This window comes from Schistocerca cancellata, chromosome 1 (genome assembly GCF_023864275.1).
Source record: "Schistocerca cancellata isolate TAMUIC-IGC-003103 chromosome 1, iqSchCanc2.1, whole genome shotgun sequence".
Classification (NCBI taxonomy): Eukaryota; Metazoa; Arthropoda; class Insecta; order Orthoptera; family Acrididae; genus Schistocerca; species Schistocerca cancellata.
This window is the reverse complement of record NC_064626.1, coordinates 1113326524-1113353919: the sequence shown is the minus strand read 5'-3', so window position 1 is coordinate 1113353919 and position 27396 is coordinate 1113326524. Positions and strand designations below refer to the sequence as shown.

Below are 27396 nucleotides of genomic sequence, written 5' to 3'. Positions count from 1 at the left end.
TAGCTACACGGATTCACAAAGAATGTTTGTATATATAATTTATTACTGCTACGCCAGACAATATACACTGAAGCGTCAAAGATGCTAGTATAGGCATGCACATTCAAATACAGAGATTTGTAAGCAGGCAGAATACGACGCTGCGGTCGGCAACGCCTATATAAGACAACAAATGTCTGACGCAGTTGTTTGATTGGTTACTGCTGCTACAATGGCAGATTATCAAGATTTAAGTGAGTTAGAACGTGGTGTTATAGCCGGCGCGATGGGATATAGCATCTCCGAGGTAGCGATGAAGTGGCGATTTTCCGTAGGACCATTTCACGAGTATGCCATGAATTTCAGGAATCCGGTAAAACATCAAATTTCCAAGAAGAAGACCCTGCAAGAACGGGACCAACGACGACTGAAGAGAATCGTTCAGAGTGAGAGAAGTGCATCCCTTCTACAAATTGCTCTGCAGTGTTTGTATTGGAACAATTTGCGGAAGGGTAGCACTTACGTCACGTTGAACGATTTCAATGCTGGGCTGTAATATGTGCCAGCGTGCGGACCGTTCCACGAAACATCATCGAAATGGGCTTTCGGAGCCGAGAGCCCACTCGTGTTCTCTTGATCAGTGCACGACACAAAGTTATACGCCTTGCCCGGGCCCGTCAACGCCGACATGACATGACCGGAAACACTTTGCCTGGTAGGACTAGCCTCGTTTCAAATTGTATCGAGCGGACGGACGTGTACGGGTACGTAGACAACCTCATGAATCCACGGACTCTGCCTATCAGCAGGGGATTGTTCAATCTGGTGGAGGGTCTGTCTCGGTGTGGGGCGTTTGCAGTTGGAGTGATATGAGACCTCTGTTACATCTAGATCGACTCTGTGGGGTAACACGTTCGTGAGCATCTGTAGTGTTGGCAGAAGAGCGAACACTGTGGGGCAAGAGGAGGCCGAAATGCACGCGTCAACTCACGCAGGTGGCGCTAGGTCTGAAACAGGATACGTAATGAATGCTATAAAGAAAAGTACATAGTTGCTGGAATACGTAACTTTAATCCATCATTTGTACACAGCATTCTTGATGATACAAGTGAGACTCTCTCTAGAAATGGTTAATGGCGCCTTGCTAGGTCGTAGCCATGGACTTAGCTGAAGGCTATTCTAACTGTCTCTCGGCAAATGAGAGAAAGGCTTCGTCAGTGTAGTCGCTAGCAAAGTCGTCGTACAACTGGGGCGAGTGCTAGTACGTCTCTCTCGACCTGCCGTGTGGTGGCGCTCGGTCTGCGAACTGAGAGTGGCGACACGCGGGTCCGACATGTACTAATGGACCGCGGCCGATTTAAAGCTACCACCTAGCAAGTGTGGTGTCTGGCGGTGACACCACAGCATCCTTCTGATCATCTGCATCCATTCATATCCATTGTGCATTCCGACGGACTTGTGCAATTCCAACAGGACGATGCGACATACCATGCGTCAAGAAGTGCTACAAAATTGCTCCAGGAACACTCTTCTGAGTTTGAACGCTTCCGCTAGCCGCCAATTTCCCCAGACATGAACATTATTGAGCATATCTGGGATGCCTTGCAACGTGCTGTTCAGAAGAGATTTCCACCTCCTCGTACTCTCACGGATTTATGGACAGCCCGGCGGGATTGGCAGTGTCAGTTCCCTCCAGCACTACTCCAGACATTAGTCGAGTCCATGCCACATCGTTGTGCGGTACTTGTGCGTGCTCGCGGATACCCTACACGATGTTAAGCAGGTGTACCAGTTTCTTTGGCTCTCCAGTGTATTTCGTCTACCAACATCAGAAATGGATCAGCAAAGTGTGCAGAGGACAGTGCAAGTGACATACTACACTATGATCGACAAATCGATATTTAAATCGAAACAAGCTTTGTTTTGATGTTCAAATGTTCAAATGTGCATGAAATCCTTCGGGACTTAACTGCGAAAGTCATCAGTCCCTAAACTTACACACTACTTAACCTAAATTATCTTAAGAACAAACACACACACCCATGCCCGAGGGAGGACTCGAACCTCCTCCGGGACCAGTTTGTTTTGACTGCCACCTTGTTTCTGATTTAGATTATGTTTTAAGTGATTTTTGCAAGTCAGTTTAACAATATGTATTTTTTCTCTTACAATTTTGTTTGGCAGGATCTTGAACAGTTCGCATGCTTCCCTTACTACTATAGACAGTGTTAATTCTTATCGTTATCCACGGTTTTTTTGTTGTTTACTTCAATCTTCTTGCTCTTCCATATTTTTTTTTTTATACTCAGCACAAAGCACTTTCGTTGCACTAAATATTCACGTTTCAGTGTTGAGAAGAACTAATGTCATCTCGCCATTTCGTGTGTTTTGTTTTGCTATTGTGGGACGCGTTCGTCTTTTGTTTGTTTTGGAAGTGGTTGGAGCGTCTGTTATCGCTCTGTTAGTGTTTGTATTCTCCGTCTAATGTGTGTGTGTGTGTGTGTGTGTAAGAGAGAGAGAGAGAGAGAGAGAGAGAGAGAGAGAGAGAGAGAGAGAGAGAGAGAAGGGGGCTGACAGGTCTTGTGTACTGTGTGTGTAAATTATTGCTTTACTATGGTACTGTGGTGAATGATCTAGCGTGGAGATATTGTATAGTTTGTGATATTATTTTGTGTAATAAATAATACACAAGTGGTCCTGACAAACCATGCAAACCGGGTGTAAAGATTAAATAAAACAGAAACCCATGATGATGGCGCAGAGGTGCTGAAACATGTTTGGGAACTTGGAGAAAACTGTGTTTTGCATAACTGGCACACCTGACATCCAACAATTTTGGTTTTCAGTATCTGCCCAAGTTTCACTTCCGGATAGCAATGTGGGGGCGGCCATTACCTTATAAGACTTGATTTTTATATCTCTTCTCTCTTTACCTCTCGATGTTCCACTGATTGTTCCGCATATCATTTGATATTCCTGCAGTTTGTTGTCAGCTTCGAGTTCATTCTGGTAGCTTCAGGTCGAACTCTTACGAGAATCGACGAGATGCGAGTAATGAGGGTAATGAAGAGGGGCACTACATCAGTTGTGTGTGTATAAGTTGAGAATCTGGATCTGACGAAAGGCGTGATAGGGTGTCCCTGCGGTTGTGGTGCCGTGTCCGGATGGCGTAGTGGATAGCGCCTCTGCTTTGTAAACAGGAGACATGGGTTCGAACCCCAGTGTGGCACAAATTTTCAGCCTGTACCATTGATATAAATCGATATCCACTGACAGCTAATGTCTTTAATTCCTTTACGTCTTTACATTTGAATTTATAGTACTATTCCACGGCATAAAATCGAAAATTTCTCTGTACACTGGTAAAATATATATGGGTTGTGGTTCACTGAGTGTGGCGAAGACTATTGCATCACATCTCGTGCTATGTGTTTCAGCTGGCGCGCACGCGCACACAGTGCAGGGAATTCCCCGGCCATCCACGCACGGAAGTTGCTTCCTTCCCCTCATGCGATTCACGTCTATGTTTAGAATAATGAAATGGGGTGCCGAAGGAATATTCAATCTCCATCGTCCTACACAGAAGTGTCTCTCAATCGACGAAGTTGTCAGCCCTATATTCAGTTGTGGAGAGATGAGAAATGACCGTGATAAGCCGCGCGGAGTGCCCGCGCGTTTTAAGGCACCATGTCATTGATTGCGCGACCCTCCAGCCGGAGGTTCGAGTCCTCCTTCGGGCATGGATGTGTGCGTTGTTCTTAGCATAAGTTAGTTTAAGTAGTGTGTAAGTGTAGGGACCGACGACATCAGCAGTTTGGTCCCTTTGGAATTCTACATCCACATCTACATCTACATCGGTACTCTGCAGATCACATTTAAGTGCCTGGCAGAGGGTTCATCTAACCATCTTCACAATTCTCTACTATTCCAATCTCGTATAGCGCGTGGAAAGAACGAACACGTATATCTTTCCGTACGAGCTCTAATTTCTCTTATTTTATCGTGTTGATCCTTTCTCTCTATATAGGTCGGTGCCAACAAAATATTTTCACATTGGGAGGAGAAAGATTGTGATTGGAATTACGTGAGAAGATTCCGTCGCAACGAAAAACGCCTTTCTTTTAATGATGTCCAGCTCAAATCCTGTATCATTTCAATGAAACTTTCTCCCATATTTCGCGATAATACAAAACGTGCTACCCTTCTTTGAACTTTTTCGATGTACTCCGTCTGTTCCATCTGGTAAGGATCCCACACCGCGCAGCGGTATTCTAAAAGAGGACGGACAAGAGTAGTGTAGGCTGTCTTCTTAGTAGATGTGTTCCTTCCAATTTAAGTTGTCCGTAATTGTAATTCCTAGGTATTTAGTTGAATTTATGGCCTTTATATTTGGCTGTTTTATCGTGTAACCGAAGTTTAACGGATTTCTTTTATCACTCATGTGGACGACCTCACACTTTTCGTTATTTAGGGTCAATTGCCAATTTTCACACCATTCAGATATCTTTTCTAAATCGTTTTGCAGTTTGTTTTGATCTTCTGATTACTTTCTTAGTCTGTAAATGACAGCGTCATCCGCAAACAACCTAAGACGGCTGCTCAGATTGTCTCCCAAATCGTTTATATAGATAAGGAACAGCAAAGGCCCTATAACACTACCTTGGGGAGCGCCAGAAATCACTTCTGTTTTATTCGATGACTTTCCGTCAATTACTACGAACTGTGACCTCTCTGACAGGATGTCACTAATCAGTCACATAAATGAGACGATATTCAATAAGCACGCAATTTCACTATAAGCCGCTTGTGTAGTACAGCGTCAAAAGCCTTCTGGAAATCCAGAAACACTGAATCGGCCTGAAATCCCTTGTCAATAGCATCAAAACTTCATGCGAATAAAGAGCTAGTTGTGTTTCACAGGAACGTTTCTTTCTAAACCCATGTTGACTGTGTGTCAATAGACCGTTTTCTTCGAGGTAATTCATAATGTTCGACCACAATATATGTTCCAGAATCCTGCAGCATATCGACGTTAATGATATGGGCCTGTAATTAAGTGGATTACTCCTACTACCTTTCTTGAATATTGGTGTGATTTGTGCAACTTTCCAGTCTTTGGGTACGGATCTTTAGTCGAGCGAACGGTTGTATATGATTGTGAAGTATGGAGCTAATGCATGAGCATACTCTGAAAGGAACCTACTTGGTATACAATCTGGACCAGAAGACTTGCTTTTATTAAGTGATTTAAGTTGCTTCGCTACTCAGAGGATATTTACTTCTACGTTACTCATGCTGGCAGCTGTTCTTGATTCGAGTTCTGGAATATTTACTTCGTCTTCTTTCGTGAAGGCATTTCGGAAGGCTGTGTTTAGTAACTCTGCTTTGGCAGTCCTGTCTTCGGTAGTATCTCCATTCCTATCACGCAGAGGAGTCATTGATTGTTTCTTGCCGCTAACATTCTTCTCATACGACCACAATCTCTTTGGATTTTCTGCCATGTTTCGAGACAAAGTTTCGTTGTGGGAACTGTCATAAGCATCTTGCACTGAAGTCCGCGCTGAATTTCGAGCTTCTGTAAAAGATCCCCAATCTTGGGGATTTTGCGTCTGTTTAAATTTGGCATGTTTGATTTTTTGTTTCTGCAACAGTGTTCTGATCCGTTTTGTGTACCAAGGAGGATCAGCTCCGTCGTTTGTTAATTTATTTGGTATAAATCTCTCAATTGCTGCCTATACTACTTCTCTGAATTTAGACGAGCAGTGAAAAGTCCACGCCCAACTACGAGCAACTGTTATTGAAGGGAAACAATTATTAAATCTATAAGAGACTCACAGCCATTCGGTAAAATCGGAACCGTTATAGCATCGCTTCGTTGTCCGTCTGTCTGTCTTATTGTCGGACTGTTGAGAAGCCTTTCTCTCATGACCGGCTAGTCGTAACAAGTTGAAATGCTTGTCACATACTGAGGTCTATCGTCCCTTTACGGTGTAAAATACTTATGCTTCAAAGTCAATGCAATCGGAAGATACTGTCATTTATGTCACATTTATATCATTCATCAAAAACCGTAGTATACTTCCCGCTGGTCCAGAGTCATTACATTTACCAAAAAGGAAGGTTTCACAGTACAATCAAAGGAAAAAATCCGAAAACTGTAACTTTATAGTTACATCACACTAAAAAAGAACTTTTTTGTCATTTCCTATCTGACACTCCGTTTGTTAGTCCCTTTTACCTCAGGAACGGGTACATGTATCAAGTTGAAATTTATGTCACATTCTAACGTCTATAGAGCCTTGGCGGTGTAATAAATGTAAGTTTCTAAGTCAATGCAACCAAAAGCTACGGCCATTAGGGTCTCATACAGTGACACTCGCAGACTCTATCACCAAAACCCTTCGGGTACTTCCAGTCAACGTAGAATCATGAAATTTGGCAAGAAGCAAAGTTTCACTGTACAACTAAAAGAAAAAGTCAGAAAATCGTTAATTTGTAAATATACACTACTGGCCAAGCCCATGCAGCTTCAACACGATACCACAGTTCATCAAGAGTAGTGACTGGCGTATTGTGACGAGCCAGTTGCTCGGCCACCATTGACCAGACGTTTTCAGTTGGTGAGAGATCTGGAGAATGTTCTGGCCAAGGGCAGCAGTCGAACATTTTCTGTATCCAGAAAGGCCCGCACAGGACCTGCAACATGCGGTCGTGCATTATCCTGCTGTAATGCAGGGGTTTCGCAGGGATCGAATGAAGGGTAGAGCCACCGGTCGTAACACATCTGAAATGTAACGTCCACTGTTCAATGCGAACAAGAGGTGACCGAGACGTGTAACCAATGGCACCCCATACCATCAGGCCGGGTGATACGCCAGTATGGCGATGACGAATACACACTTCCAATGTGCGTTCACCGCGATGTCGCCAAACACGGATGCGACCATCATGATGCTGTAAACAGAACCTAGATTCATCCGAAAAAATGACGTTTTGCCATTCGTGCACCCAGGTTCGTCATTGAGTACACCATCGCAGGCGCTCCTGTCTGTGATGCAGCGTCAAGGGTTACCGCAGCCATGGTCTCGGAGCTGATAGTCCATGCTGCTGCAAACGATGTCTGACTGTTCGTGCAGATGGTTGTTGTCTTGCAAACGTCCCCATCTGTTGACTCAGGGATCCAGACGTGGCTGCACGATCCGTTACAGCCATGCGGATAAGATGCCTGTCATCTCGACTGCTAGTGATACGAGGCCGTTGGGATTCAGCACAGTGTTCCGTGTTACCCTCCTGAACCCACCGGTTCCATATTCTGCTGACAGTCATTGAATCTCGACCAACGTGAGCAGCAATGTCGCGATACGATAAATCGAAATCGCGATAGGCTACAATTCGACCTTTATCAAAGTCGAAAACATGATGGTACGCATTTCTCCTCCTTACACGAGGCATCACAACAACGTTTGACCAGGCAACGCCGGTCAACTGCTGTTTGTGTATGAGAAATCGGTTGGAAACGTTCCTCATGTCAGCACGTTGTCGGTGTTGCTAACGGCGCCATCCTTGTGTGAATGCTCTGAAAACTAATCATTTGCATATCACAACATTTTCTTGCTGTCGGTTAAATTTCGCATCTGTAGCACGTTATCTTCGTGACGTAGCAATTTTAATGGCCAGTAGTGTATTATGCGGCTTACAGGTCGACTCAGTAAGGTCGCACAAACATAAGGCACTGAACGTATATTATGTTGAAAAATACGGTTTTGTAGCCAAAAGAGTTGGGAATAATATGGTTTATTGGAATCCTGAATAAAACCTACCTGCTTTCAGAGAAAAAATGTTGTGCTTTACTTACTGAACGCCCTATATAAATGGGGCGCGTTCAGAATCCCCCACCCCTCTTCTCTCTTCTATGGCCAGACAGCGTGGCTTGGTGGTGGGGGAAGTGTCGAGCCAGTAGAGAGAGTATGCACGTGTACAAGAGCAATGCCTGTGTGCCAAAGTCTTGGCCATTCCTGTTTTAAAGGGTAGCAGTTCAGAATCGTCCGCCACGATAGGTGAATGGTCGCCGGCACGGTAGCTCAGCGTGTTTCAGAGGGCTGCTCGCCCTCTGTAATAAAAGAAAACTGAGTAAAGGAATCAACGATCAACTTGAACGGATGTCTTCTTACGTCCACCCAGACCAGACGCAACGAACTATATTGAAGAAAAATGGAAAAAAAATTGTGACGGACTTTCGTCCTAAGGGGCCCGGGTTCTATTCCCGGCTGGGTCGGGGATTTTCTCCGCTTAGGGATTGTATGTTGTGTTGCCTTCATCATCATTTCATCCCCATCCGGCGCGCAGGTCGCCCAATGTGGCGTCGAATGTAATAAGACCTGCACCAAGGCGGCCGGACCTGCCCCGCAAGGGGCCTCCCGGCCAGTGACGCCAAACGCTCATTTCCATTTTCAGTTCAGAATCAAAATGAATATTTTCTTTGTTGTATTATCTATGTGTCTCCAATGGTATGACGTCACATTACAGAACATGATTACGTCATATGCTACGGCTGAGTTCCATTATTGGTAAGCAGAATCCAGCCTAAAAAGTGCCCCAGGTGGTTTCGTCCAATCTTCGTTTGTACAAGTTGTAATTTCGCTTCCTCCATCACCGGTTCTGGTAAATTAGGGAAAATCATGAAAATAGTAATAACCGGGGAAATTACAACACAGCTGAGTCGTAAGTTTTGAGTACGGAATGTGTGTCAGTGGGCTTAGGTCAGCGACCCAGATAGCGTGGTGGCCGAGGAGAAGTGCGGAGAGCACGTGTCCTTTGCCGGCAGGTCGATGTGGCCGGCAGTGGGCTGCGGTACGGCACGTCAATCGATAGGCGAGGCGAGCGCCGGGGGCGGCGTGCCGTGCCGCGGCGTGGCGTGCGCCCGCGCAACAGTCTCCGCTTCGCACGTGCGGCCCTCGGCTCTCGGCTAGCTGCTTCTCTGCGGCTGAGGGATCCGCAAATAGACGCCACGCGGCCACTCAACTGCCCGGGGGCGCGCTTCCAGCGCCACTGCCTTCCCACCGCAGGGACGGCGCTTATCATTCAAACAACAGGTTTTCCATTATATCGTCTTTTTTTTATTGGTTAAAAACAGTCTTGGTTGCAATTTTAGTTTTTTTCTTTTTCAACGACGCGTTTCGCCTTATTTAGGCATCTTCAGGTTATCTTTTCTAGATGGAATGCGAACCTGAAGATGCCTAAATAAGGCGAAACGCATCTTTGAAAAATAAAAAAAAAATAAAATTGCATTTTTAACCAATACTGTTAAGCACGGATTTCTGTTATGCCACATATGGACTGGAAGAATTTCGTCTTTTTTTTTTTTTTTCAAGGCCAGTTTAATCTGAATATTAAAATCGCTTAAGATATTCGATTTCTTACACAATCGATTTCCAATTTTTTTATTCCTTTTATTTCCTGTAATACACGAAAAAATCGAACGGAAACTGAAAAAAATTAACTCCGTCAGTTTCAAGATGCATAAAATCAATACTAAGTTAAATAGGTGAATACAAGAAAACTTCGTCCACAGTTCGCTGCTTTTCTCGTAAAGTGAAATGTGGTTGATTACTATAAAAAATCGCCAGGATTATCCTATTGATTCTAAATTTTTGAAATTCTGCTCAAAAATCGTCTTGTAATCGGAGATCATACCACTATTTGGGCACTAGGAATAGTGAATGCTAAAGGTTGAAAACTGAGGTTGAAGAACTCTATTTTTCGTGCTAATTTGTCAGTTTTCGAGGACTACAGGCATATAAAGGCATATTACGCAGTCACCGGCAACATATCAACTACTTTCAATTTTTATTTTAAGCCTTGAATGAATTGTTTTCTCCTTATGTGATGAAGCAAGTTTGTAATCTCTCCTCCCATTCACAGTCTTATAAAGGAATTGGAGCTTTTTATTTCACTGGTACCGCACTTCGTAAAATATTTCCAGACCAGGGATGGAGCTATTCTGCGATACAATTAATGTCGGACGGCGAGAGCATGAAACTACCATGTAGACAAGGTAGGGCAAGTCCCACACTTTGCATGAACACGCGTACCATCCAGTACACCGTGCCACATGGTAACAGTTTCATTATTGTCTCAGCAGTACTGTACCAATTCTTGTGTCTTAGTTGCTCGTTTGGGTCGGCATTGTTATTAAAATAGCACTGATCACTTTTCCCATTTTCTATACTGACCAGTATTTCAAAGCAATGGAAATTATACGAATAAAATTTACTCATTTCTTAAGAAAAGCTTATTTAAAAACCAAAAATTTTAGCATTGCTGCTATGGCTAATTGATATTTCGGTTCTTTTAATCGGCTATTAGTAAAAAATAAACACTTTATAACCGAGACCAAACAAATACCGAAAAATACCGGTTATTCAGAAATAAAACACCATTATCTGTTTAACAGGTCGGTTTTTCCCATCCCTATCTCACCGATTGTTCGACGACATGCTGCTGTCTAAAAATTACGCTTTGTGTACAAAGCGAGCTGAGGACACGATGCTGATCACTAGGGATCAAAGCACGGTTCAAGTTCAGAAGTCCTGAAAAACTGGTACGTGATAAAAGGATTGGAACAATAATGCAACTGAACCTCGTGATTACGAACTATTTCAAGAATTCGTGAAGGAATCCATACATATCTTAAAGTGGATGTATATTTCCCTTCTCCTTCTAGACCACTGCATCGATTTCAACCAAACTTGATTCATAAATCAGTTACTGTCTGGAAGGAACCACTGTGAGACTAAGAATACCTACCTCTCCGAAGGGTGGGGGCTGTGGTCGTAGCTCACGACGCGCAAATAGTCAACTTGCAGCATTCGGTCGAGTGGGGGTGGGGTGGGGTGGGGGGGGTGGCGGGAGAGAGTGGAGGGGATCTCGTAAAAGTATGAATTACTACATTTTCGCTATTCCTTCAGTAAAACTGCCTTATCAAGCATGAACTTGTAATTTAGTATTTATTTACTAATAACTCTATTCGCAACAGAGTTTGCAGACAGTATACAAATACATAAATCGCTGAATTCACTTACAAAATTATATCACTGGACGACACATAGTTCGCGAGATATGATGACATATACATTGTAAGAAAATGAAATGTCTACACCCGTCCTTATGATCGTCTTTATTGTGTAGCTACCAGTTTTGGCGCCTCAGTGCGCCATCTTCAGGCCACCAAGACCTCCAGTCAAAAGGATGGACATACAAAACATAAACAATGAGTTGCATCAAAACGAAACTGCACGGCGGAATTTGCTAGAGATACTGGTGAAATATGTAAAATATATGTAAAATATGACATACATATGTGGGCAAAGCAGTGGGCAAAAATCTCCTTCTAAACCCCTGGATCGATTTCAGCCAAACTTGGCACACATACTATTTACTGTCTGGAAAGAAATACTGTGGGCGTAAGAGTCAACAGACTGCTATATCGAGGAGGGGTGGACAGAAAAGCGGAGAGGAAGGTTTGAACAGAGAGGGGAAAGGAGGCGATGAAAAGACGTATGGGGGGAAGAGGAGATGGACATGGGGGGTGAAATGGACAGAGAAAAGAGATGGGAGAGAGAGAGAGAGAGAGAGAGAGAGAGAGAGAGAGAGAAAGAGAGGGAGGGAGGAGAAAATGGACTGAGAGTGGGAGGAGGAGCAGATCAATAGAGAGAGAGGAGTAAATGAATGGAGAGAGGTAAAAGGAGATGGATAAAGAGAGGGAGAGGAGGAGATGGCCTGAGAGAGGGAGGAGGAGCAGATGATCAGAGAAAAAGGGAAAAAGAAATAGACAGAGAAATGCAAGAGGAGATGGACAGAGAGTGGGTGTGGAGGAAGTGGACAGAAGATTAGGGAAGAAGGAGAGGTAGAAGGGGAGATGGACAGATAGAGGGGGATGGAGGAGATAGACTAATAGAATTGGAATAAATAGATACCCTAGCAACACTGGGTACACAGTTAGTAAAACAATAGATTGATGGAATGTGTCATACCATGGATCGCTATCCTCGTTATCCTCTCCACCAATGGAGTGACTTTCATTCTGGTGTTGTTTCGTAGACAAGAAACTAACAACACTATGTGCATATCATTTACTAAAACAGGGCAGTATTAAATTAAGAAATTGGTTCGACAGCTGATACTTGGTCAAAGACATCAACAGCTTTGCATTTAACTACCTCTACTGAATTATTTCTGCATATTTATTTCTATAACAAAGGCCAACGACAGACGTATCAAGGGGAATATATTGCGTAGTTCCCACTGCGTGCTGCTTTTTAGAGGAACAAGGAACATGAAAATGAAATACACTGTTATACCTTAAACACATTGACCGAAAGCTGCCAAACTGAAACTCCAGTATTTCCATGGCTCTGAGAAATGTTGGGTACAGTTTCATTCCTACATGAGCTTATTTGCAGTAGAAGTAAAAAGCTATCCATCTAGAAGAAGAATGGTGTGAGTGAATGATGTCGAATTATTGACATGAGGGATAGAGGAATGTCCTATAGACAAGTCACGGCGACGTCTGGCTGTAGGAATGGCGACGACATGCACTGAGGCCAAATGTGTGACAAGGAGACTAGCAACAGGCCTTCCAGCAGGATTGCGACACGAGAAGTTCACAACATTGCTCGATTGGCTCTGACAAATAGACTGGTAACAAAATTGTAAATCTGGGCAGAAGGCACAGGCAGAGTGTCACCACCAACTGCCGGTAAGAGATAACTGCATGCTTGGTTGAGATATCGAAGCCGACCTTGGTGGCCGAGCGGTTCTAGGGGCTACAGTCTGGAACCGCGCGGCCGCTACGGTCGCAGGTTCGAATATCCTGTCTCGGGCATGGATGTGTGTGATGTCCTTAGGTTAGTTAGGTTTAAGTAGTTCTAAGTTCTAGGGGAATGATGACCTCAGACGTTAAGTCTCATAGTGCTCAGAGCCATCTGAACCATTTGAGATATCGAGCTGCCACGCGTCATTTATCGCTGACACCATACCACAGACAACAAAGACTTGCGTGGAGTAGAGCCAGAGTTAACTGAGACATTGAGTGAAACACTGTAGTGTCCAGCGTGAGTCTCACTTCCGTTTATGGAGATCATACCGACACAACGTATCCAAAGATGACCTAGTTAAACCATGAAGTCGTGAAGTATATTTCAGTTAATGGTCGCATAAATCGTGTGATGGTTGTAGTGCTTCCGATTGATTAGTCATTACCATTAGCGTATAAATATTTCTTGGTTGATTTCTGCTTCAAAGCATGGTAGCAGTCAACATTTCCTTGAGGCTCTTACTATAGTTCGGTTCTATTTAACGCTTCGGTTCGCCTTGGTTTCTTATTATCTAACAATCTCATCAGTATCGATATTAAAAAGTGTGGGAGCTAAGTCACACCCTTGCCTCACATCTGAATTAAATCCTGTATTCCCACACCCAGTTTTATTATAATTTTCGTTTCGTGATGCAGAATTTTAATGATTTCTAGTAAGCTCTTGGGTTGCTTTCCTATTTTTCCACAAAATATGTCGACTGAACCTTATGAAAGCTTTCTCATAGTCTACAAGATCAATACATTAAAAACTCTCCTATCTTCTACGCTGCCTGTTATCACAGTAACTAGCGTTTTCCCAGCGACTGTACTCGTGCACGCATTCGTCACATGAATTCGTCTTCTTCTCTGTATCCATCTCTTCCTTCTCCCTCCGCCCTATCTCTCTGTCTATCTCATCCTCCCATCTCTATTAGTTCATCTCCTCATCTTCACTATCTCTCCATCTCCTCCTTCCCCCATTCTTTGTCCATCTCCTCTGCCCCCTCTCTCCAACCGTATCTTCTTCCCTCTCCCTCTGTTTATTTTCTCTTCCCTCTCTCTATTCCCATCTTCTCCTCCCTTTCTTATTTTTCATTGTCCACTACAACTCTATGCTTTCCACCTGTCTCCTGCATCTCCCCCTCCTCACCCCTCTCTCTGTTTGTCTCTTCTGCACCCTCTCTACGTCCATCTCCTTCTTCTCCACACTCTCTCTGCCATGTCCTTCCTTCTTATCTCTGTCAGTCTCAACCTCCCTCCTCTCTCTGTTCAACCTCTTCTTCCCCTCTCTCTGTCCATCACCTCTTCCCCCCCTTTCTCTCTGTCCCTCTCCACTTTTCTCTTTCTCTGTCCATCTGTATCTCTCCCCTCTCTCACTACCCATCTCTCTGCTCAGCCACATGTAATCGACGCAACACATGCTGATACTAACCACACAACATCCCTCTCTACCTGCCCATCTCCTCCTCCCCTCTTTCTTTGTTCATCTCACTCTGCCCCATCTCTCATTCCATTGTCTCCTTCTCCATCTCTCTGTCCATCACTTCCTCCTCCTCCTCTCTGTCCATTCCTCCCCCCATCTTTTTCCATCTCATCCTCTGCTCTCCTCCACAGACCATCTTCTACCCCTCCCCTCATTCTGTTTAGCCATGTCCATCCGCAAGTGTAACCCATGTAAGGCATGCCAATACTACACACACACTACATACCTGCAAGGCGCCCAAGAGTCAAAGTACCCTATACGATGGAGCCGTGAATAAGTCCACGTAAATGCCTTAGTGTTGGTGGCCGATAAAACATGGCCCTACTATCCTCGCACAACATGCCTGTTGTGCAGAGCAACCTACACAACAGGGGCTGGAAAACTGTTTTTCCCCCTATATCTCATCTTCTATAGGAGCCAGGAGGATCTAACCCTCATAGTGCTCAATCTTGAGGGGCAAACAGTATGCATGCCATATTTGGTTGAAACTAATCCAGTTATTTGGAGAGAGATGATGGACATACACACAGATTTACATACATCAGTACACTAATATGTTCCCCTAAACTCATTCTAATTTCCTACTAGCTACGTTTTTAAGATGGTTCTTGATTAATTGTGTTACAATTATGTAGAAGACTTAGTTTTTAACAGTTTTTGCAGGTATTATGGGAGTGTCATATTGCTTTCATTTCCAGCAAGCATTTACTATGTGCAATAAATGTAGTTGAATGTTTTCTATTTACTGACACAACCGCAATTATGTTTTTAGATTACCATTTTTGATAATCTCAAATGACAATCTTCAGATCTAGCCAGCACACAGGAGGGACATGCATAGTTCCAGTTTTTACATTTTTCATGTGCCTTAGGGCTTCTTGTAGCTTGTCCATACTTATTTCGTCTCCTTCGTAAATTTCACTGTGATCTTGGTTATAAAGGCATTTGCCAGTGGATGCTTATAAAACTAATATCACCAAGTATGCAAACACTGACCTTGAAAGCCTACATAATATCATCAAATTTCACAGTAGGACTTTTCCTTTGAAAATACCACCTGTCAATCCTATAGTCCAAGTATGGAAGACTATCTGATAAACTTATGTGATGTAAGATACTCTGAGCACTGACATATACAGTGGATTGAAATATTGACATTTCACATCTTCTATGAGTATCCCTAAATACAGTACATTGGTTGCACCTCACAGGGCTATTGGGAACTCCACAATTCCCAGTCTGTGGGGCAGGAACGCTGTTAACGAGTTTGCCACAACGACCACATACCTTCATACTATAAATTTCGATTTTAGTACGCTATAGTTGAGGTAAAAGTTAAAAGAATCGCAAAATGCTTAGATTTGCTGTGTTATGTTTATGCCATGTAGTGTACAGAATTATCTGTGCCTGCAAGCGAAAAAATTTCATATTCACTTATGTACAAGGAGGTCAGATGGTTATAAAATGATTACGAAGTGCAGGAGGAGACAAAGTGATTAGGGAGTCGTACAAAAACTGGCAAACAATTCTCAAGCAGATTATATACAGTACCGGTAAGTAGACGAAAGGCACAATACCTTATAACTTTTGACAAGAAGTCTTGTAGGAGATTTGCTACTGTCTTTAGCACTGAATCGAAATACACTAGTGTAGGTCACCAATATAATTTTTATTAAATTCTCTTCATTATGGGACCTTCATAAATGAATAATGATGATATTACAATAATAATTATATTAGTGAGCAAGACTAGTGTGTTTCCTTCCAGACACAATATCGTATATTGCTTGATTGGAGAGCAGTCAGTGGAACTGTTCGCAGCTGGATGGTAAACGGGGGCATCTATTCTCTACCAGTCGTGGGAAAACCAGGTACTAGGCTGACCCTAAGGAAGCGCAGTTCGCCAATGAAAGAGATCGCTTGCAAAACTATGTCTAAACACTTGTTGGATAATATTTGTCAATTTCAGATCATTACCTAATAGGATAAACTGAAGAGATGAAGGAGATTTGAGGAGGAGCTATGCGCTCAATCTCGATTTTAACTGATAAGCGCGGAAACATCACAGAACTGCTCGACAAGCGCAAGTGGGAAACGCTCCAACTCAGGCGGCGTATACAGCGAAAATCGTCATTCTCAAAACACTAGAACGTACGTTGCAGTACGAGTCAACATTCACACTGCTTCCTCTAATTTACATCTCGCCTAATGCTCACTAGCATAAAATTAGAGATATTCGGGAATACCACAATTTTTAGCCGTCCACCATCTGCGAACGGGGCAGTGAAGGGAGAAAATGATTCTGGTACACATTGCTCAATAAAAAAAGACACGATATGGTGGCCTGCAGAGTACACACACACACACACACACATACACACACACACACACACACACACACACACACACACACACACACACACACTGAAGAAAAACATTATGAACACTGCCTACAGTGGTACGACTGCCGCCTGATGGTGTACAAGCGGAGCAGAGGTGAGAGGGGAACCTGTTTTAAAAAGTTTTGCCCCATAGTTCGTAAATATTTGGAAAAGACAGGATTTACCACAAAGAGCTGCTGATGAAATTTCTTTACTGAGCAGCCGGTTTCGATCAACGGACCACAGTGAACTTTATAGAACATTTTCGACGTCGTACTAGGCGATGTAAAATTATTGGCTTTAAGTAATCAAAGTTATGAATTCGTTGCTGGAGAATCACTCTAGACATAACAAGGGCCACAAATGGGGAAATCCCCCACCCGCTCTGAGTGGCCGCTCGGTTAGAGGTGCCATGTCACTGATTGCGCGGCCCCTCCCGTCGGAGGTTCGAGTCCTCCCTCGGGCATGGGTGTGTCTGTTGTTCTTAGCATAAGTTGGTTTAACTAGTGTGTAAGTCTAGGGACCGATGACCTCAGCAGGTTGGTCCCTTAGGAGTTCTCCCACATTGAACATTTTTTGAAATCCCCCAACATGGGCGACTTTGAGAAAGGGAAAATTATTATTGTACGGCACCTGTGTACGAGCATCTCACAATCGGCGAAGCTGGTCGGTTATTCGCGTCCTACTGTCGAGGGCTTCTAGGGAAAGTGGCTGAAGGATGATGAAACCAAAAGTAGGCGGCACGGTTGTAAGTAGGCTGTTTAGATAGCGCTCTGTATGAAAATCACTGGCTGTGCTGTGTGCAGTCTGTGGCTAGTTTGCATTGTTGTCTGCCATTGTAGTGTTGGGCAGCGGCAGCTGGATGTGAGACTCTGCTGTGGGTTTGCTCTGTTGTGGCCCATTACCTGTCTGCATGTCAAGAGTCAGCGCAGTCTTTCCGTTGGAAGGACAACACTACTTCTTCACGACTGCATGGAAATCCACTACTTCCGTGTGCATTGTCTTTTACTGCTCAGACTTTGAGAAAACAAACTGCAGGTTTACTCTTATGATGAATGATCAGGACTGTCTTTATGGACTGTGAGAAAATTTTAGCTTTTGACCAACATTGTATCAATAAGTGTGTGCATTTGATTTCTTTGTTATTGTATTTATGAATAATTTTATCAAATCATTATTGGCCACTGGTCAAAACAATTTGTAAAATTTTTTGTGGGGAGCATGGGGGCTATGTAAGTAGGCTGTTTAGATAGCGCTCTGTATGAAAATCACTGGCTGTGCTGTGTGCAGTCTGTGGCTAGTTTGCATTGTTGTCTGCCATTGTAGTGTTGGGCAGCGGCAGCTGGATGTGAACAGCGCGTAGCATTGCGCAGTTAGAGGTGAGCCGCCAGCAGTGGTGGATGTGTGGAAGGAAATGGCGGAGTTTTGAAATTACATATATTATGACTAGTGATGATATTAAGGTAAATACATTGTTTGTTCTCCATTAAAATCTTTCATTTGCTAACTATCCCTATCAGTAGTTAGTGCCTTTAGTAGTTTGAATCTTTTATTTAGCTGGCAGTAGTGGCGCTCGCTGTATTGCAGTAGTTCCAGTAACGAAGATTTTTGTGAGGTAAGTGATTTGTGAAAGGTATAGGTTAATGTTAGTCAGGGCCATTCTTTTGTAGGGATTTTTGAAAGTCAGATTGCGTTGCGCTAAATAATATTGTGTGTCAGGTTAAGCACAGTCGTGTATAAATTGTTCTAAGGGGACGTTTCACGGTGTGAACTTCCGCGCTTTATCAGAGAACGTGGAAGTAAAGCATGATAGACGACGACTTGTGACATATCTGTCAGCAGTGTACAATGCTGGCGCAGGCACAAGAGTTTCTAACACACCGTTCAGAGCATGCTGTAGAACATGTGGCTCCATGGCAGACGGCCAGTACATGTTCCCATGTCGAACCTACAACATCGTCAGTCACAATTGATGTGGTCACGGGAGCATCGATGTTGTACCGTGGATCAATGGAAACGTGTTACCTAGCCGGATGAATCGCGTCTCTTGTTACGCGAGGTCGATGTCCGAATCCAGATACAACATCCAGCTGAACGGCTCCTCGAAACAATCACCACGTCACAGACCCAGGCTGACAGCAGCAGTGATATAGTATGGGGACCATTTGCATCGGCTTACATAGAACTTGAGATGGCAATCAAAGACAGTATGGGAGCTGTGGACTACATGTACTTTATCGCGGACCACCTGCATGCCTTCATGCTTGATTTATTCCCCGACGGCGATGGCGACCACCCGCATGCCTTCACGAGTGATGTCTTCCCCGGCGGCAACGGCGTCTTCTAAGCAGGATAACTGTACGTGTTAGAATCCCAGAAGCGATTTGCAGTGGTTTGAGGAACATGGTAGTGAACTCACGCTGATCGCTTGACCTCATATACTGAAGCGCTAAAGAAACTGATATAGTCACGCGTATCCAAATACAGAGATATGTAAACAGGCAGAATGCGGAGCTGCGGTCGGCAACGCGTATATAAGACAAGTGTCTGGCGCAGTTGTTAGATCTATTACTGTTGCTGCATGGGCAGGTTATCAATATATAAGTGAGTTTGAACGTGGCGTTATAGTCGGTGTATGGGCAATGGGACACAGAATCTCCGTGGTAGCGATGAAGTGGGATTTTCCCGCCCGACCATTTCACGAGCGTATCGTGAATATCAGGAATCTGGTAAAATATCAAGTTTCAGACATCGCTGTGGCCGGATACAGGTCTTGCAAGAACGGACCAACGACGGCTGAAGAGAATCATTCAACATGACAAAAGTGCAAACCTTCCGCAAATTGCTGCAGATATCAGTGCTGTACCATCAACAACTGTCAGTGTGCGAACCATTCAACGAAACAACATCGATATGTGCTGTCGGAGCCGAAGGCCCACTCACGTGAACGTCACAAGGCTTTACACCTCGTCTGGGCCTGTCAACATCGGCATTGGACTGTTGATGTCTGGATACATGTTGCCTCTCGGATGACTCTCGTTTCAAATTGTATTGAGTGGATGGACGTGTACGCGTATGGAGACAATATCATGAATCCATGGACCCTGCATGTCACCAGGGGACTGTTTAAGCTGGAGGAGGCTCTGTAATGGTGTGGGGCGTGTGCAGTTGTAGTGATATGGAACCACTGATACGTCTAGATACGACTATGACAGGTGACACGTACGTAAGCATCGTGTCTGATCACCTGCATCCATTCATGTCCATTGTGCATTCCGACGGACTTGGGCAATTCCAGCAGGACAATGCGGCACCCCAGACGTCGAGAATTGCTACAGAGAGGCTCCAGCAACTCTCTTCTGAGTTTAAACGCTTCCTCTGTCTACCGAACTACGCAGACAGGAACATTATTGAGCATATCTGGGATGCCTTGAAACGTGCAGTTAGAGATTTCCACCCCCTCGTACTCTTACGGATTTATGGACAGCTATACAGGATTCATGGTGTCAATTCCCTCCAGCACTAGCTCAGACAATAGTCGAGTCCATGGCATGTCGTTGTGCGGCACTTCTGAGTGTTCGGGAGGGGGGAGTGATGACACCGTACACGATATTAGGTAGGTGTACCAGTTTATTTGGGTCTTCAGTGTATGTACATGTATGATATGACGCACAGGGACAGCAGCGAACTGCGGCTGTTTGCTGATGATGTTTTAGTGTACGGGAAGATTTCAAGATGGTTCAGACAAATAGTTGATGTAATAAATGGCAACTAGCTCTAAATGTTAAAAAAAAGTAAGTTTATGCAGATATGTAGGAGAAAAAAATCCAGTAACGTTCGCATTCTGCATTAGGAGTGTGTTAATCGACACATTCTGGTCGATTAAATGTATAGGCGTGCTGCTGCAAAGCGATATGAAATGGTGAGAGCGCGGCAGGTTGGTACTTGGGAAGCCGAATGGTCGACTTCGATTTATCAGAAGAGTTTTAGGAAGGTGTGGTTCATCTGTAGAGGGGACCGCGCATAGTACTCCAGTGTCACCAGTTCTATAGCACTGATCGAGGGCTTAGGATCCCCACCAGTTCGGTTTAAAGGAACACACTGAAACAAATCAGATTCCTTGTTACCGGTACGTTGGAGATGCTTCAATAACTCAAATGGGAATCCATCGTCGGAAGGCGACGTTATTTTCGAGGAACGCTACTGAGAAAATTTAGAGAGCCAGTGTTTGAAGCTGCCTGCAGAACAATCCTATTGTCACCAAAGTACATTTCGCCTAAGGACAGCGAACATAAGGCAAGAGAAATTAGGATTCGTACGGCGGTATGTAGGCAGTCGGTTTTCCCTTGCTCTGTTTGCGAGTGGAGCAGGAAGGGAAAGACTAGCAGTGTGCGACGTACCTTCCGCCACGCACCGTGGCTTGCGGAGTGTGTATGCAGATGCGGATGTGAACGCGATGGATCACATCTGGACACTATGGAGCGCAAGTCCAGCGCCCACAAGCCATCGGCGGGAATTGCGTCACCCGTGTGCAGACATCTGGTGCTCCATGCCTCCAGAAACTTAACCAAGGACCTCTCGAATGCACGTCACACATAATCGCTGCTATATTGCGTTCCAAAGGTTGACCAAAATGCTATTAAGTGGTGACAGTGTGTAAGTAGGCTGTTTAGATTTTTGTATTGGTAATGCCACGTAGCGCTCTGTATGAAAATCCCTAGCTGTGCTGTGTGCAGTCTGTGACTAGTTTGCATTGTTGTCTGCCATTATAGTGTTGGGCAGTTGGATGTTAACAGCGCGTAGCGTTGCGCAGTTGGAGGTGAGCCGCCAGCAGTGGTGGATGTAGGGAGAGAGATGGCGGAGTTTTGAAATTTGCAATACTGGATATTATGAACTGCTATGTATATTATGATTTTTCAACACTATTAAGGTCTATCAAAATCTTTCATTTGCTAACTATACCTATCAGTAGTTAGTGCCTTCCGTAGTTTGAATCTTTTATTTAGCTGGCAGTAGTGGCGCTCGCTGTATTGCAGTAGTTCGAGTAACGAAGATTTTTGGTGAGGTAAGTGATTTGTGAAACGTATAGATTAATGTTAGTCAGGGCCATTCTTTTGTAGGGATTTTTGAAAGTCAGATTGCGTTGCGCTAAAAATATTGTGTGTCAGTTTAAGCATAGTCCTGTATAATTTTTCAAAGGGGACGTTTCATACGTCGACCCTTAGCCTAGGATACCTCACTGTAATCTTCTGATTTTTTTCTTGTAGTTTGTTAATTAGTGTAGCTATTGTTTATTGCTAGCACGTAATTGTAGAGAGAATCTCCTTTGTAGTTGCAGTCTTTCATTGTTGTACAGTAAAACAGTTGTGGCATGCATGTAGATTTGCACCAAGTATTTTACAGCTGCGCTTGCAATTAACTAGATATTATTTTCAGTGCTATGTTAATGTGTTCTCTTATTTTTGCTCTTCAAATTGTGATTTTCTGTGTTATCGTGTGAAATATTGTAACAATAATGGCGTGTGAAAAACGTAACACTAGACTCCAAAGTAAACTGAGAAATAATAGTGACGACGAGCGTAGCTTATCAGCACCACTGTGTAGTGAATTAACAGACATTCGAAGTAGTAATTTGGTAATTGTGCATAGGGAAATGGAGGGGGCGGCAAATAATGGTGTAGACAGTCAAACAGGTAGTGAACAGGGAAGCATTATCGATCGATCGGTCGGCAACAGCTCGCCTCAGGAATCCGAAATGACAGAACACAATATTGCAAATTCTGTAGACTTAGGTTTTGGGTCCTCACCGTTTTCTCAAATGAGTCAAGACACATTTTCTGCTTGTCAAAATGTGAATGCTGCCGGTGAAAACGCACTGCCAAAAAGCATAGAGAAACAGATTCCAGACACTAATACATTATTATTGCAATTAATGCAACAATTGGAACAAAATCAGAGACAAACACAGCAAAAGCTTCAAAAGTTAGACACTATGGAACAAAATCAGAGACAAACACAGCAAAAGCTTCAAAAGTTAGACACAATGGAACAACACCAGAGACAAACACAGCAACAGTTAGACGCAATGGAACAAAATCTTCACACCACGCTTGAACAAACACGTGAAGATTTAACTACTGAGTTACATAAAATAGAATCGAAATGTCAAAAAGTCTGTAATGACGTAAAAACACAAATTTGTGAGCATTTCCAACCTATTTTTTCGCGTCATGAAAATGCATTACAGAATCACGAAGCAGCCATAAAAGAACTGCAAACTATTGTTCATGAAAATCATGAGACCTTGCAAGCTAAAATGGACTCAGTTGCATCTACCGATTCGGTTACGCAACTTGCAAAAACTCAGGAAAACTTAAAGGACACAGTAGAAAGACACATGGAGGAAATTAGTTCATTATCAGAGAAAGTAGTTGAACTTTCGGATCAGCTAAATAATTTATCTACGAAGGTAGATGATAATCTGAATGACACAAAACCAGTAGTCTTTAATGACACAGAAGAGTGCGAACAAATTAGGAAATTCAAACAAAATCAGAATCAAAGTAATACGCAATACAAAAGAGAAATCCGGGAAGTACAAGATCAGTTGGCACAAGTAATACAAAAATTTCATATTTCAGAGGAGACTCTCGCGCCAACACGGGAAGAGGAACTTAGAAATACGGAAAAGCTACAAAATAATAACACAGGACACTTCGGAAATTATGAAAGAAATTGGCAAGGCGCACCGAATTTTGAGATGGAACCGCCGAAACGACGTAACAATGACCGACATGTGACTCGCCGACATGATGATTTTGACTATAAGCTGTTCATTACTACACGTAAATTCAAAACAATTTGTAAAATTTTTTGTGGGGAGCATGGGGGCTATGTAAGTAGGCTGTTTAGATTTTTATATTGGTAATGCCACGTAGCGCTCTGTATGAAAATCCCTAGCTGTGCTGTGTGCAGTCTGTGGCTAGTTTGCATTGTTGTCTGCCATTATAGTGTTGGGCAGTAGGATGTTAACAGCGCGTAGCGTTGCGCAGTTGGAGGTGAGCCGCCAGCAGTGGTGGATGTGGGGAGAGAGATGGCGGAGTTTTGAAATTTGCAATACTGGATATTATGAACTGCTATGTATATTATGATTTTTCAGCACTATTAAGGTAAATACATTGTTTGTTCTCTATCAAAATCTTTCATTTGCTAACTATGCCTATCAGTAGTTAGTGCCTTCCGTAGTTTGAATCTTTTATTTAGCTGGCAGTAGTGGCGCTCGCTGTATTGCAGTAGTTCGAGTAATGAAGATTTTTGGTGAGGTAAGTGATTTGTGAAACGTATAGGTTAATGTTAGTCAGGGCCATTCTTTTGTAGGGATTTTTGAAAGTCAGATTGCGTTGCGCTAAAAATATTGTGTGTCAGTTTAAGCATAGTCCTGTATAATTTTTCAAAGGGGACGTTTCAAGTGTTCTGGCTGAGTGTAAATATCACACGTTAATATTTACAAGATGCAACTCGATGACTCGACTGATCGAGAGGGAGACTGTTAATGATTTAAAACTTGGATACAGCGGCTTCTGTAAACTAGACTTCATTTAACGCTGTTACAACTAGACGCCTCCGGCCGTTCACTAACATGGCTGGTTGTTGCATCGCAGCATAAAACCGGTTGATTCCCCCTTCCGCGTCCTGTTCGACAGTTGACGCTGTCACCGTCAAAGTGACGCGTTACGGACGCCAAATGCGGGCCACTGCAGCGGTACACTGTGATAGCGAAGCCCACGCACATCGGCGGCGTGTTGGTCGCTTCCGGCGGACAGCTTTATCAGCCAAACTTCGCACAACTGCAGCCGAGTCCGGACAGTGCGCGTTGTTTCGACGAGCCTTTGGTTCAACTATTAGTGGACATTTTACGATATTTACAATGAAAAATAGCGCTGCATTCAAATGTTCTCCGATAAAGGCGTTTCGTCATTGTAACTGTAGATAGTTTACTTGCTCCTGTATGACTATTATGGTTACAATCTTTTTAAAAAAACAATTACATTTTTGATGTCGTCCTCGGACATAGAGGAGAATCACGGAAAAGACGATTCGAGTCGGCTGCATGAACCTAAAGAGATAATGAACACATTGTGTATGTATCTGTGCGTATTATTTTTTAAGTAACTTCACTGTTGAATAAAGCTCTGTTTGTATTCAAGCTGCACGATGTCTCAGTAACACTAGAACTATCGAAGATATCCACCATGTTCTTCATTACAGGCAGCTGAGTAGAATTAACAATCTACTAAGTATCGGACCAGATTTGTGACTGGATTCAGGACGTTCTACGGGATATAACTCAATACAAAATCTAAAAAAAAAAATAAAAAAAAAAAAATAAATTCAGAACTGAGTATGTAGTTAGAAAAAAATGTTTTCTTCTGTCTGTAGTCACACATTTATTTTGTCTTCTGGACCAAGTGCCATAATCAGGTCATCCCGTAGCGCGCAGTCATCAAACTTGCTTCTCAAGTAACTGTGTCATGCTCCACCTGGAATACAGTAGTCTTAACGGGATGAAATCGACAAGTCTAAAGGCAGTGTTGAAGGACCGTTACTGTTTACAACATATGCAAAGGGTCCAGTGGGTAACGTCAACAGCTGCATAAGCATACTGTTATCTAGAGAAAGGTGGCCACACCAAAAGACTTTAGTGAAGTGTAGTAAAATCTACGGAGGGTCGATGACTGGTGCAGCGACTTTGTGTTGATCCTGATCGTAACTAAATGTAACTTACTGCACGTAAACAAGCGAAGAGATTTATTGCCATTCGACTGCGCTATTGGTTTAAAATCACTGGAAACAGTGACCACCGTAAAAATCCTGAAGAGCTCTAATGCCTTAGGTTTTACGATAATGAATAAGTCAGTAAGCAAGTCAGTTGATGAGGATGGGCATCTCTAAAAGGGCAATCACAGAAGTTGGAAAGAAAAGCGCATGAACAAAGAAGGTAACAGCGAAGAAGCATATGGCTAACAGAAGAAATTCTTCAGTTGATGGACGAAATAAGGAAGAACAAACATGTAGGGAAATTCAAGAATACAGAAATACAAGTCACTTAGGAATGAAATAAACAGGAAGGGCAGGGAAGCTAAGGTGAAATGGCTACATGAAAAATGGGAACAAAACGAAAAAGGAATACTCAGAACGACTCAGTATACAGAAAAGTCAAGACAACTTTCGGTGGAACTAAAAGTAAGGGTGCTAAAAGTAAGAGCGCAATGGGAATTCCACTGTTAAATGCAGATGAGAGAGCAGATTGGGGAAAGAGTATGCTGAAGTCCTCTATGAAGGGGGCCTTCTCTGATGACGTGATAGAAAATGAAACAGGGGTCGACAGGAGGAGTAGAGATGTAGATGTAGACCTAGCACAGAACATCGATAGAGAGAAAACCAAAGCGAGATGAAAGTATTAAGTAGCAGCATATAAGAGATTAGGAATAAGCTTGTCAGAATTGGAGACCATGTAATAGTCTAATTGAAGGAATTATGCTACACTGGAAATCAAATATGTATGGTGGACGAACCAAGGAGGATATAAGAAGCAGATTATTACAGATAAGCAGAGTATACCTCATCGAAAGGATTCTACTGATTTCAAACAAATATCTTTAGAAGGAAATTTACGAGACTATTCGTTTGTAATATACCACTGTCTGAATGCGATCCATAAATTGCGGAAATATCGGAAAATAAGATAATCCGAGCGTTAGATATGAGAAATGAAGACGTTCGGCGCGGAATCGTCTAGGGGAGGAATGTATAGAAAAAATTAATTACAAGAAGGGAATTGTTGATAAGGCCTGTGATGAGACATCAGGTAATAACTTCCGTGGTACAAGAGAGAGCTGTAAAAGGTAAAAATTGTAGAGAAACTCAGATATTATAATATAAACAACAAACAAATAAGGATGTTGGATGTTGGTGCTCCCTGAGATGGAGAAATTGGAACAAATTAGGAAATTGTGGCGGCCCGCATACAACTAGGCGGAACTCTGCTTCCAGCCCATTGGACTCTGCCAATGCGTATTGCGTTAATGAAAGAAGTTCCATGTTGTGCGAAGACATCCCAGTTGATCTTAGTGGACATATGTGGCCCAACACGATGGAGCCCCGGATGACTTTGCGCGTCTGACAAATGAACACCTACTAAAAAGGCTACCTGGAAGATGGATAGATAAAGGCTGCACTGTTTCGTTGCGAGATTGTTCATCTGATCGAACCACAATTGATTTCTTGATGTGAGGTCATTTCAAAAGTCTCGTGTATGAGATACCTGTTGAGATGTTCTCCTTGCAAAACTTCTTACTGCCTGTAACGTTGTGCGAACGACATTGGGATTTTTCGAGCACATATAACTTTGTACGAAGATGTCATATCTGCATAAAAGCTGTAGAGAGCAGTTTCTACAGATGAAGATCCGTGTGCAAGATTTTCGTGTAAATAAAATTGTTAAAAGTTGTGTCTACTTCGATTTTTATCGTATTGAACAGACCAATCTAAAGCTGAAATTTTCTCATTTTCGCTTCTAACTTTGTATTCCTTCTTTTCTCAGCAAGGAATCCCTACCTCAGACCAATACATTCGGTTTTCTTCGTCGTACTTCCAAGTGTATAAAGTGCTCTTCCATGTATAAAGTGCTCTTCTACATC

At 43.1% G+C, this 27396-nt stretch overlaps 1 protein-coding gene across 1 annotated transcript in view; it reads right to left on the bottom strand.

Annotated features, from left to right (window-relative positions):
- The window catches only part of LOC126163063 (uncharacterized), a 282388-nt gene that overhangs the window by 173927 nt on the left and 81065 nt on the right, over positions 1-27396 (bottom strand). The window lies entirely within an intron of this gene.